General features: G+C 34.7%; 1 pseudogene; it reads left to right on the forward strand.

Annotated features, from left to right (window-relative positions):
• Positions 1-12,639, forward strand: part of LOC131876668 (ubiquitin C-terminal hydrolase 13-like) — a 33,487-nt pseudogene that overhangs the window by 19,404 nt on the left and 1,444 nt on the right.

The raw sequence follows: 12,639 nt of genomic DNA on the forward strand, positions 1-12,639 counted from the left end.
TAAGAGATCTTACATCAATTTGCTCAATATTTGGATTTCAACCTAGAAATTTTTTAAATATTTTGGACATTTGTGATCTATTCTTCGCAATGTTTTTCACTTTTTGTTCCAAAATCTCCTTTTCTTGAGCTAGTTTCTCCTCTAGTTTTTGTATTTGGAGACTTGTTTCATCATAAAAAGTTTGATCAATGTTGCTTTGTTGTTGGGTTGGATAGAATTGTGATTGCATTGTCAGTTGATATGTCAAACTTTGTTGCATCATTGGTGCTTGGAACCTTGTTTCAATAGACATGTCACTATGCAATGTTTTTGGGATTTTTGATTTTAAAAGGATGATGTATGATATGCAACTAAATGCAACCTAAATAAATGAAAATGCAATCTATGGCAAGAACGCAACCTATGTTTTTGTTGTTTTTCAAGATTTGGACAAACTTTTTGGAATGCAAACCTAAAAAAGAGACCCTTAGGAAATTGAAATGATGTCTAGACCTCAAAGGACAAAAAGACCAAGTGACAAAAGGACAAAATGACAATATCTCCCCTATATGCTTGGATACTAAGCTAGGTTGGACCAAATGACATGGATGCCAAAAAGACAAAAGTTTGATATGGTCTAGACTTCCTAACAGTGACTTAGGGTTTATTCAAAGATTTGGATTACTCAAGTATGACAAAACCTAGTTTTTGAGACTACACACAAGAAAGCAATGATTATGACAATGACTTAGGATATGATATGAAAATGATCTAAAGATATGATATGATAATGCAATGATAAGGATATATGAAAACCAATGACTTGGAATATGCGAAATGCAACCTATGCAACCTAAATGGAAATCTGTCTTGGATGTGACAATGAAATGCAAACCTAGGGAAAATGATCTTGGATCTAAGTGCGAAATGAGGACGCTTGCAATGAAAAGGACTAAAATGAATAGAGATGACAATATTCCTTAAGGCCTAAGTGGGACTATGCAAAACCTAACCTAAAGTGACATGAATTTTGAAACAAAGATATTTAATGTGTTGACGACCATGTTCAAATGTTGGATGAATACTTGGACAAATTCGGACCTTTGTTTGACAAATGATGTTTTGTGACAATTGTATAATTCAACTTTTGACAATCACAAAAGACAAGATGTTTAGACTTAGACCCAAGACAATCATGCTCAATCACAACAAATCCTATGGACGGCAAGGGCAATATCTATTGAATCCTCTAACCATAAAATACAACACTTAGCCGGATAGCTAGATGATTGGTAGCACTGGCTCCACCTTACAGTGCACTCACTTCTCGAGCATACCAAGCTTCGAGTTCAAGGGGCATCACTTCCAAAGAACTTGCTATCTCTAACTGAGGAGTACATGAGAGGTGTCTTCGGCATGCCTGTATCACAATGCCTGAGCCAACAGATAGAAGGATTTTGGCATCTAAAAACAAGAGATTCTAGTAAGGGCATCCGTTTGGGTGGGTATTGATCTGGCGAATAAATCATCGCAATACCATTCCAGCACCCATTGTCTACAACTTTCGTTGCATCCACAGTTATTTAGAGTGGTTCGGAAGAGCTTGGTTTTTGCTCGTCACCACTTAGGGTCGTTCCCTCTCACCAATGCCTGTGCGAAGTGCCAGGCAAATCGGGAGGCAGGCCCAATTCTAAGGGTTAAAACACGCAATCAAACTAAAAGCAATCAAAGCATGCATGGTGTTCATCAACCTTTAGGAAAATAAATGTGCAACTACTTTAAAAATCACATGCAAGATGTTTTTAATAGAAGTCTTTGACCGCATCCTGCATAAGATTTATTAGTAGTTTCATTCTTAGTCTTCGTCATACGTAATGCCAAGGTGCTGCACAGAGAATCAGTACCAAAGAAAACCAAAATATATGAGCAGAATGCAAAACAAAGTAATTTGCAAGTAAAAACATTGATTTTCACCTTTGTTTCTGGCCTTACACAGGCGCAGAATGTCCCAACACAGGCGCAGAATGCCTTGACACAGGTGCAGAATGCCTTGACACAAGCGCAGATCCCTTTGACACAGGCACAGAATGCCTTGACACAGGCACAGATCTCTTGACATGGGTGTAGATCCCTCCTACACAGGCACAAAAGTGCCCAGAAAGCCCTGAGTTGCCCTATTTCTTGGGTTTTCACCTACAAATCAGCTCAAAAGGCACTCAAAACATGGTTAAATGGTTAGTTCACATTGGGTTCACCATAAAATGTAGATAGGAATTTGGAAATCATCAAAGCAAATAGATATTAAACTAGCTCGATCACAAAAACTAGATTGCAATCATAAGAAATCCTAAAAACATTCAATAGAGATATTGAAAATAAGACATTCAAACCAAATGCAAACCATTACAAATGCGAATGTCTCCTCCAGAATTCTCCATTGTCCTTCTTTCTCCTTCAAATTAGTGTGTTTGTGGATCTCACCTACAAGTGCACAAGCATAGTATGAAAGCAAGATTGACAAGATGAGATGATAGCGTAAGGATACTAGAAGCGTGATTGATTCTCTGAAAATGTGATTAGATCGATTCAAAAATGTAATTAATTGGGCCCAGGATTCTTGATTGAAGAAATTCATCCAATTTATAGATAAATTGGAGAAAAGACAAGATTAGCATGAAATTGATTCGAATGGAAATTCAAATCAAGAATAGCAAAATTATGACAAGTGTATGACAAATTGCTATGCAAGATGTTATGACAATTTATGACAAATTGCTATGCAAGAAGTTATGACAAGAATTTGAAAATAGAAATAGAAATTAGAAGAAATTAGAAAATTAGGTGAGTAATGATGAATTGGAAATTAAGAAATTAGAAATTGATGAAAATTAGGTAAATTAATTAATAATTTTTTCATTCATTAATTAATTCACAAAAAGAGGGAATTAATTAGCCAATTAAATAAATATTTAATTGTGACAAGAAGACCTAGGATAAATAAATAAATTATTTAACCTAGAGGGAAACTGACAATCAAGATTAAATGAATAAATCATAAAACCTTAGAAGATGAATTAGAAATGCAAGGACGACAATTAAGTCTTGACAAAAGATAATTGATGTCGAGTCAATTTGATTTTGATTGACAAAGGACCAATGCTGATAAACGATTGAGATTGGTTGACAAATGGACCAAGATTGATAAAGAGACCAAATTGATAGGCATCAATTGACGAGGAACAATGACTAATTGATCCAAATTGACACGATTGAAAAGGACAACGATCGATGACAAATCAATCACCAAAATTGACGAGATTGACAAGAGGTCAAGGATCGATGACGAATTGATCACAAAATGACAAGATTGAAAAGGACAATGATCAATGACGAATCGATTGCAAAATTGACGAGATTGACAAGAGGACAAGACCCTAATTCCATCATCGATTAGGATTGACGATGTCCAAAATGAAATCGAATTGACGATGTCAAAATATGCCAAATGAGCACACACATTGATGCGACAGGATAAGATCGACCAAAATCATGACTGAAGATTGCTATCGACAAGACCAAATTCGAAAGTGAGAAAAATGAAGAAGGACTCGATGCTCGCAAATGATAAAGACCAAGTGTGCAACATAGAAGAAATGTTAATGCGACGCAAGAACCCTAAAATAAGACAATGCGCAAATGTTAAAGTATGACTCCGCAAGCATTGACCATTTTTAGACGTCTACAGTATGTAACTGTGATGTGATTGAAAATTGGATATTGTTGATATTCTATTAGATAGTGAACAATTACATCATTGAACATATTTCAACAAAAAAAATGGTGTTGTGTGTGTGTGTGTATATATATATATATATAAATATACACACACGTAGGTACAGAACTTGAAACATTATATAACAAGGAGAGAAACTAGAAGCACGAGATGCATGAGTGGAAGATGTAACTGTGATGTGATTAAAAAGTGGATATTGTTGATATAGTATTAAGATGCAGATTCATTTCTCAAATGAGTAAATGGTTGAATGGTGTTGTTGTATTTCTCATATGAAATTTATTGGAACTAATATATGGTATGCTTGATAATATTATTTATAGTAAGTATATTAACAAATTGAAGGCAGAGCAAACAATGAAAATGCCACAAAAAATCTTCATTTCCCTAAGTTTTTAGGGAAAAAAAGATAGTGGGAGTTCATGCAACGTGAGCCCATAACGTGTCCACGGGAAGGCTGTTATTGGTGTTCAACATATTTTTTGACCACCCATTTTAAACTTTTTAATAAAATTTGTCTGGCCTAGTGTGTGTGTGTGTGTGTGTGTGTGTGTGTGTGTGTGTGTGTGTGTGTGTGTGTGACCATATAGCTAGTATATAGTCACTATAAGTAATAGTATCATGCATACACATTATTGTAATGATAATAATGAAGGGGTTTCGAATAATTATGAACAATAATCAATTTTTTTTGCATTCTTTGTAATGATTTTGGCATTATAAACAAAGAGACACCATTTAACAGTGCACCCATAAAATGAAATGATAAATAATGAAGGGGTTTCAAAGAAAACGAAGAGATATTCACTGTGAGGATTTTGGCATTATTAAACTGTAAGAGAGCATTGAAATGAAACTGTGAACCGCATACAAAGAAATCATCAATAGACAAAGCATAATGTAGCTACGAAGGAGGTAAACCATCATTGGACATCCAATATGGCTGTTAATATTATTTACAGTGACTATATTGAAAGAAATGTTGGTTTATTGAAAACAATATAATTTCAATTGAAAGATTTATAACATTTAACGTTGATTGCATCTAGGGAATTTAGTTATTTTGTGTGTACCAACCTAAATGTGCGACCTCAAGTAAGGAATGTGCAGAGGGTATTTGCAGAGCTCAGGAATATGCAATGAATTGGATTGTAGTGAAAGTGACACGGAAAATTTTGTCTTATAATATAATTCGAATGTGCAATGCATTCGATTGTGCTAGCTAGCTATTTTCAAATTTGAATTTTTGTGGGAAATAGTCGGTCATGTCATATTAAATATGCAGTCCTCCATTGCTTCGAATTGTTCAATTTTCTTCCATGCTTTGAATGAAACTTGGTTTTTTTAATTTGATTTTATGCAAATTCTTGGATATTGGGGAGCCTTACACCAGTTGTTGCAAATGCAGGTAGCAAATGCAGATCCATGCATAAAGCTATGAAGTGATATTTGGAAGAATGTACACTTGAGTGTCTAAGAAGTCTAAAATTGATTGTTTTTATGTCATGTAATGCACCAATAGTTGTGCATATGTAATTGTAATTGGAGTATATTTGTACTTTTAAGCCACTTGCATAAAGTGGCAAATGTAACATTAAGTTTTTTAAAAAATAAAAATGTTTATTATTTGTGCAAGATGTTTTGTATTAAAATAGGAAATGTACCAGTAATTGTTTATTTATGTACTGACAAGTTTTTTTTATGTTTTAGGGGGCCAACATGATATTAAAGTGACGGTTATTGGAACTATTTCAGCTATTGATACTCTTGCCTTAGTGGCAAAACAAAACATAGTATGACAAACAAAGAATACCATGAAATCCTCCCCCCAACATTTGTTTTAGTGACCTAGGCTTGACTTTCATTCTTCTAAAGAGGTAGCTATTATTTGCCTTCAAATGGCTTCTCTTTATTTTGCCAACACCGTGTGAACACCTTCTACTCGGCTTTTTCAGTGGCCTACATTTGAATACTACAATCCTTCCCTCAAACAAAACAACTTCTACTTTCTACAGATCTTGCAGCTGGTATCTCTAGGCGATGCCTTCAGACTTGTGTCATTGCTGACTTCAACTTCACACTTTTGCAGCTTCACAATCTGTGACTTAACCCTTTTAACAGTGGTCTTAGATCATTTATCTAAAAACCTACTCGACTGTGGCTTTGTTCTCTGACAAAAGTTGCGACCCCTTGCATATGAGGCATCCAACACTCGGACTTCTAAGCTCTTTCAGCTTCTTCTTATACTTATTCAACCGCTCTTTGACTTCAGCTACGACTGGAGTGACTGCAATCACTGATATCTCTTCTTTATCTGATCAAACATCAACTTTCCCTTCTATGGCTTCAACTGTATGCAAATTTCTCTAGAACTTCGACTCTGCTCGGGCCTTCTCTGGCTCAAAATTCAGCATTTCCGTTAACAGTGGTCTTGTTTTGCATGGTCTCTTTTGGCAGAGGCATGATCTTTTCTTTTGCTGCATCTTTAACTATAATAGTGGCTCTTCCTTTCTCGGGTGGCCTCCTTTTTCTTCCATATAACACTACCCTTAATTCTTTTAGTGGCTGCTATCAATGAATACTACGCCTCTCTTAAAATCTACAATTCTTTAAAAAGACTGCTCACAAACACTTCTTTCGGCAACTCAGTGTTTAATCTGACTCTGGCATCTTCAACAAAAATGACAGCTACAACTTGTTAATAGCTTCTTTAACTGCTACGACATTCCAAGGCTATATCAGCTCTTTTTTAAATTCTGCAGTTGTCCTTTTCAAATCACCCTCTTCAAACTTAGATGTCTTTAACACAAACAATAGCTACAACTTCTTTCTACGTTTGTTGCTACTGTAGTTTCCTTCACATTAGCCATGATCTTCTTCTTCAGCATCAAATTGCTCTTATATCGGGCTCTCCAGGCTCTTGTCCAATTTTAACAAGTTCTATGATCTCTTGTAAACCTTACCTGCTCAAACTGGCTCAATGTGATGATTCTTCTTTGACTACATGTCTATGGTATCTTATAGAAAATTTCTTTAGACAACACTCCCATGGATCTCTATGGTATCTGTGATACTAGATGTTGGAATGAGGAGGGAGAGCAGAGATAAAAAAAAAAAACATACAAGTTTTATATTAATCAAAATAAAACATAACGTCAGCTGAATGAGTTTCTGCTCTTACATTCAGACTTCATAACTTTCTTCAGACACGGAGTTTTATATTATATAGAAATTTGCACGAAAGTGAATATAAAACATAGAGTTGTGTATTATATAGAAATTAGCACATACGTTAAACAGAGAGACTAGACAATAAAATAATACTTTCTAAATGGCCCACAAACTACGTGAGTTTGTAGATTTGACAGAGTGAACAAACAAGATTAAGATTAATGAGATGATATCAATTTGAATCCAAGAAAGATATGCTGATATGTTTATCATTTATCATGAATACTGAGATTTGTTTGAGTATACGGAAGATATGAACGTGACAGATTAGGTGGGATAGTTGAGATTATTTCCAATATGCATGTGGTGTTTTCGCAACACCTGTTTCTTCTGACATAATAATACCGACTTATTGAGAATATAAATGATATTTATTGGACTTTGTGAGCGGAGGAGGTATTCTATCAATACTTGTGTTGCACTTTATGCATGAAGTTATACCTGATTTTTTAATGTATTTTCATAATCGTTTGGAGGTGGCATTTTCTCAGATATAAGGTAATTGCAATATTTACTTTAACAGATTCCAGAAGAGGAGAAGAATCTGGGTCCTAATGACTGTTGAATCCATGTTTATCATTTCAAGAAAGATGCATCCCAGAATGACATGGTATACCACTTTTAGCATAGTTTGTAAGATTTGATATTATGGGTTAACTAAATCTTCTGTTGGCCAATAAATTATATATTTGTTTTATATTTGATGATTGGATATAGCAGGTCAAAAATTTTGGAGAGCCTTTCTTTCTGCTTATCCACGAAGGTGAGATTCTAGCAGAGGTTATCTAACGTATCTAGAAGAAGCTGCCAAGGTAGAATTTGATATTCTCAAATATTGTTTGAATCATATAAGTCTTGCTTTCATTTCACCCACCTTTAATGTATTTCTTTCTTCTTATCTGAAGTGTTGTATAATCTTATTTTGCTTGTAAATAGTGGAAGTTTGCATTCCTCTCCCAGGGAGAGCCTGATTATCTTCAAGATACAGAAATTGTTTCAAGTCGTTTTCAAGTAAAATGTAGCGTTCGTTGTGATGAATTTGTTGATAACTGATGTTTCTCAAGCATGCAGCTCCATGCAGCTCATAATTGTTTTTAGCTTCCACCACCATACACCAGCATACAACTAGATTAATTTAGTTAATAATTTTTTATTTCTCATGCAAATAAAGCATGCTATGCATGCAATTAGACTATTCTTAGATTAGAGTTTTCTTTAGAACTGTTGGTTTCTTTTTTCACCAAATATTGCATGCCATGCATGTTCTATTTTTAGAGATTTTGAATTCTTTTTGTTAGTGAAGCTGGAAAACTCTATTTATATGGAATCTTTGTATTCTTTTTATTAAGCAGTAATATAGAATGTGTGTGTTGTTCTAATATGAGTTGTGTTTTATTTTATCTTTCGCTGTTATTATATTTTCTTGATCAGCTGACTATAAGAACAGGGGTAGTTTTAGATTCTATAAGTGGTATCAGAGCAGGTAAAATTGTTTTGGGTTAAAGTTTTATTGTTGGAATTTCACCAAAGTTAATCATGTCGAATTTTAACCATATGCCAATTCCAAAATTTGATGGGAATGATTATGATTATTGGTGCATTAAGATGTTGAGCTTTTTTATTGGAAAAGATTTATGGGAAATTATTGAATCAGGTTATAAGGAGCTAGCTGATTGGAATGCCCTTACAACCAATGAAAGAACAACAAGAAAGGAAGAAAGGAAAAAGAATGCTCAAGCTTTGTTTCACATTCAAATAGCTCTTGATAAGAGCTTATTTTCAAGAATATTAGGAGCAACAACTGCCAAAGATGCCTGGAAGACTCTATAAGAAGCTTACCAGGGTAGTGATCAAGTTAAAGTGGTCAAGCTTCAAACTTTAAAGCGAGAATTTGAAGATGCAAGAAGCTAAAAGTATAAGTGATTATTGTGTCAGAGTCAAAGATGTGGTCAATAAAATGGCTACACTTGGAGAAATTGTAAGAAATGAAGTTTTGAAAAAAAAGGTGTTGAGATCTTTCATGGCCAAATGGAATCATGTTGCAATAATCATAGAAGAAAGCAAGGATTTGACAAAACTATAGTTTGATCGATTGGTTGGATCCCTCATCTCTCATGAAGAAAAATTGAAAGATTCTTTTGAAGGTGTAGAGAAAGCGTTTTCCTCTAAATTACAAATCACAAAAAATGAAGATGCAAGCAGCAGTAGTGCCAAAATCAATCAAAGCCAAGGTAAAGGGCAAAGCCAAAATTCTTCAAGAGGTAGAGGTAGAGGTGGCTCAAGAGGAAGAGGCGGTTTCAGAGGAAGAGGTAGAGATAAGGAAAATGTTCAATGTTGCCATTGTAACAAGTATGGCCACTTTGAAAAAGAATGCAAATTGAAAGAATGTAAAAGTGCTAACTATGCTCAAGAAAGTAGTGAGAATCCTCCTAATCACTTATTTTTATCTTATGCCAAGGCTGAAAATACTAGTAAAGATGTTTGGTGCCTAGAATCTGGATACTCTAACCACATGAGAGGGAATGAGAAGTTGTTCTCAACAAAGGATGGAAGTTTCAAATCCAAGATCCCGCTTGGTGATGATAAATCGTTAGAGGTTGCTGCCAAAGGAGCTATGGAGGTCCAAACAAAAAAAGGTATAAAGAGTATTCATGATATTTATCATACTCCACAATTGAAGCACAATTTGTTAAGTGTTGGGAAGCTATGTGAGAAAAATTATAAAGTAGTTTTTGAGAATAAGACATGTACTATCTATAATAAGAATAAGGGTAATAGGGTGATCATTGTTGTGCCAATGACAAGAAATAGGATATTCCCCTTGAGGTTTGGTGAACATAATAGAAGTTTGGCAAATATTGCTTATGAGGATTCAAGTTGGTTATGACATCTCAGGTATGGGCATTTAAATTTTCATAGTTTGAAGTTTCTAACCTCGCATGCATTAGTTTTTGGTTTGCCCAAGGTTGAGGAACACAAGGAGGTTTGTGAAGGTTGTGCTAAAGGAAAGCATACAAGTGAAAAGTTTCAAAAGGGCAATGCATGGAAGGCCCATCACCCACTTCAGCTTGTTCATTCAGGTATATGTGGTCCTATGTAGACTAAGAGTTTGGGTAAATCATCATATTTCATCACTCTTATTGATGATTACTCACGAAATTGTTGGGTATATTTTTTGAAGGACAAGGATGAAGCCCTAGATACATTCAAGAAGTTTAAATCCCTTGTGGAAAATGAGAAAGCATGCAAGATCAAGTGTTTAAGGACTGATCATGGAGGATAATTTTGCTCAAAGGCTTTCCAAAGTTATTGTGATTTTAATGGCATCAAGAGGCAACTTACTACTACATACACACCTCAATAGAATGGAGTAGCTGAAAGGAAGAATCGTACTGTGGTTGAAATGGCAAGGTGCATGTTACAAACCAAGGGATTGAGCAATTCTTATTTGGGAGATGTAGTTGCTACAACGATGTACATCCTCAACCATAGCCCCACCAGTGCAATAGAAAAGATGACTCCTTATGAAGCTTGGTATGGAAAAAGGCCTAATATTAATCATTTCAAAGTTTTTGGTTGTTTGTCTTATGTGCATGTACCTGATCAGAATAGACAGAAGTTAGATGCAAAGAGTGAGCCATGTATTTTTATTGGGTACAGTGAGAAAAACAAGGCTTATAGATTGTATAATCCCCTCACTAACAATCTTATTGTCTCAAGAGATGTGATTTTTGATGAAGGGGGAGTTTATGGTCATCAAAAAGGTCATGTTGAGAAGCCAAAATCTGTGTTGAATGATGATATAATTGCTGATATTGATCATGAGCAGCCAACTAATGATTATATATCCAATGGTTTAACTCCACCAAGCAGCCCTTCGTCAAGTTCTTCAGTACCAAGTTCAAGTCTAGCTTCTTCTCCAAGTTCTACAAGGAAGGTAAGGAGATTGAGTGATATGTACTAGAGGAGTGGAAATCAAGTACATGAAGAAAACCCAATAGGTGAGACAGTGAATTTTGCTTTATTAGCCAAGGCTGATTTTGAACCATCATGTTTTGACGATGCATGTACTAATGAGGTTTGGGTGCAATCCATGGAAGAAGAGATGGATTACATTCATATGAATGACACTTGGGAGTTGACAGAGCTTCTGCGTGACAAGAAAAAATTTGGCACCAAATGGGTCTACAAGACCAAGTTTAACAGTGATGGGAGTGTTGAAAGTCACAAGGCAAGATTAGTTGTTAAAGGCTTCACACAAAAGTATGGAATTGATTATGAAGAGATATTTGTACCAGTAGAAAGACAGGAGACCATTAGAATGTTGATTTCATTAGCAACTCAGAAGAAGTGGAGCATACATCATATGGACCTGAAAAGTGTCTTCTTGAATGGGTACTTAGAAGAGGAAGTATATGTGGAGCAACCACAAGGTTTTGAAGTGGTAGGAAAAGAGAATTATGTCTACAAGTTGAAGAAGGCTTTGTATGGCCTTAAGCAAGCACCAAGAGCATGGTATGCCAGGATTGATGGATACTTTCAGGAGAATGGCTTCCAAATAAGTAAGAGTGATCCTACCCTTTACTACAAACAAGAAGGTGTTGATATTCTCATCATAACTTTGTATGTTGATGATCTTTTGTATATGGGTAGTAGTTCTAAGATGAAAGATGAATTCAAAGCTGCTATGATGAAAGAATTTGAGATGAAAGATCTTGGTCTGATGAAATATTTTCTAGGAATGGAGATTTACCAAAGTAAGGATGAGATTTTCATTTGTCAAACAAAGTATGCACAAGATATGCCGAAGAAATTTCATATGACTGATTGTAACCCTGCCTCCACTCCATGTGCTCATGGAGATGTGTTATGTAGAGATGATGGTGTTGATTTAGTTGATGAGACAACTTACAGAAGTATTGTGGGGAGCTTGATGTTTCTTACCCACACAAGACCTGATATTACATATTTAGTTTCACTTGTTTCAAGGTATATGACAAATCCATCTGAAATACATATGGGTGAACTCACAAAGCTGGTTCCCACTTTTTGGTACGTCCTGATTTTTGCTGAAATCATACATTTTTTTTAAAATATAATGATTTAAACTTTAAGAGGTCCCATTTGAAGTAATTAATTGAAGAGATTTAAATCAAAGGCTCTTAGATCAAAATTTCTTGGATAGAACCTCTCTACTTCTAAATCATACTTGCAATGGAGTCTCCTTTGCATCTATCAAATGCTGATAAAAAACCAATTTTACATTAGCTTTTGGGGGGTCAATTTAATTCATTTAAAAAAAAATTTAAAAGTATTTAGTCCTTATTATAAGCTTTCCAAATAGTATAACTTTTAATATATTTAATTTCATTAATATATTTTTATTTTATTTCTTATGAATGTAGGTTTTTCACCGAACATGAACTTCTTTGTTCAATGCATTGGGAAAAATAGTAAAATAATTAAAAAAAATTCTAAAAAATATCTATGCACTAAGTATTGGTGTTTTCTTTCTAACAAAAAAAAGAAAATTGAATTTCGATATATATAGAACAAGTTATGTGTTCAAACGTACACCTATATCCAAATTATAATCAGTCGAACTTCAAAACTTAATAAAATAAAAAATATTCAGC

Source organism: Cryptomeria japonica, chromosome 6, assembly GCF_030272615.1.
Source record: "Cryptomeria japonica chromosome 6, Sugi_1.0, whole genome shotgun sequence".
In the NCBI taxonomy this organism is placed as follows: Eukaryota; Viridiplantae; Streptophyta; class Pinopsida; order Cupressales; family Cupressaceae; genus Cryptomeria; species Cryptomeria japonica.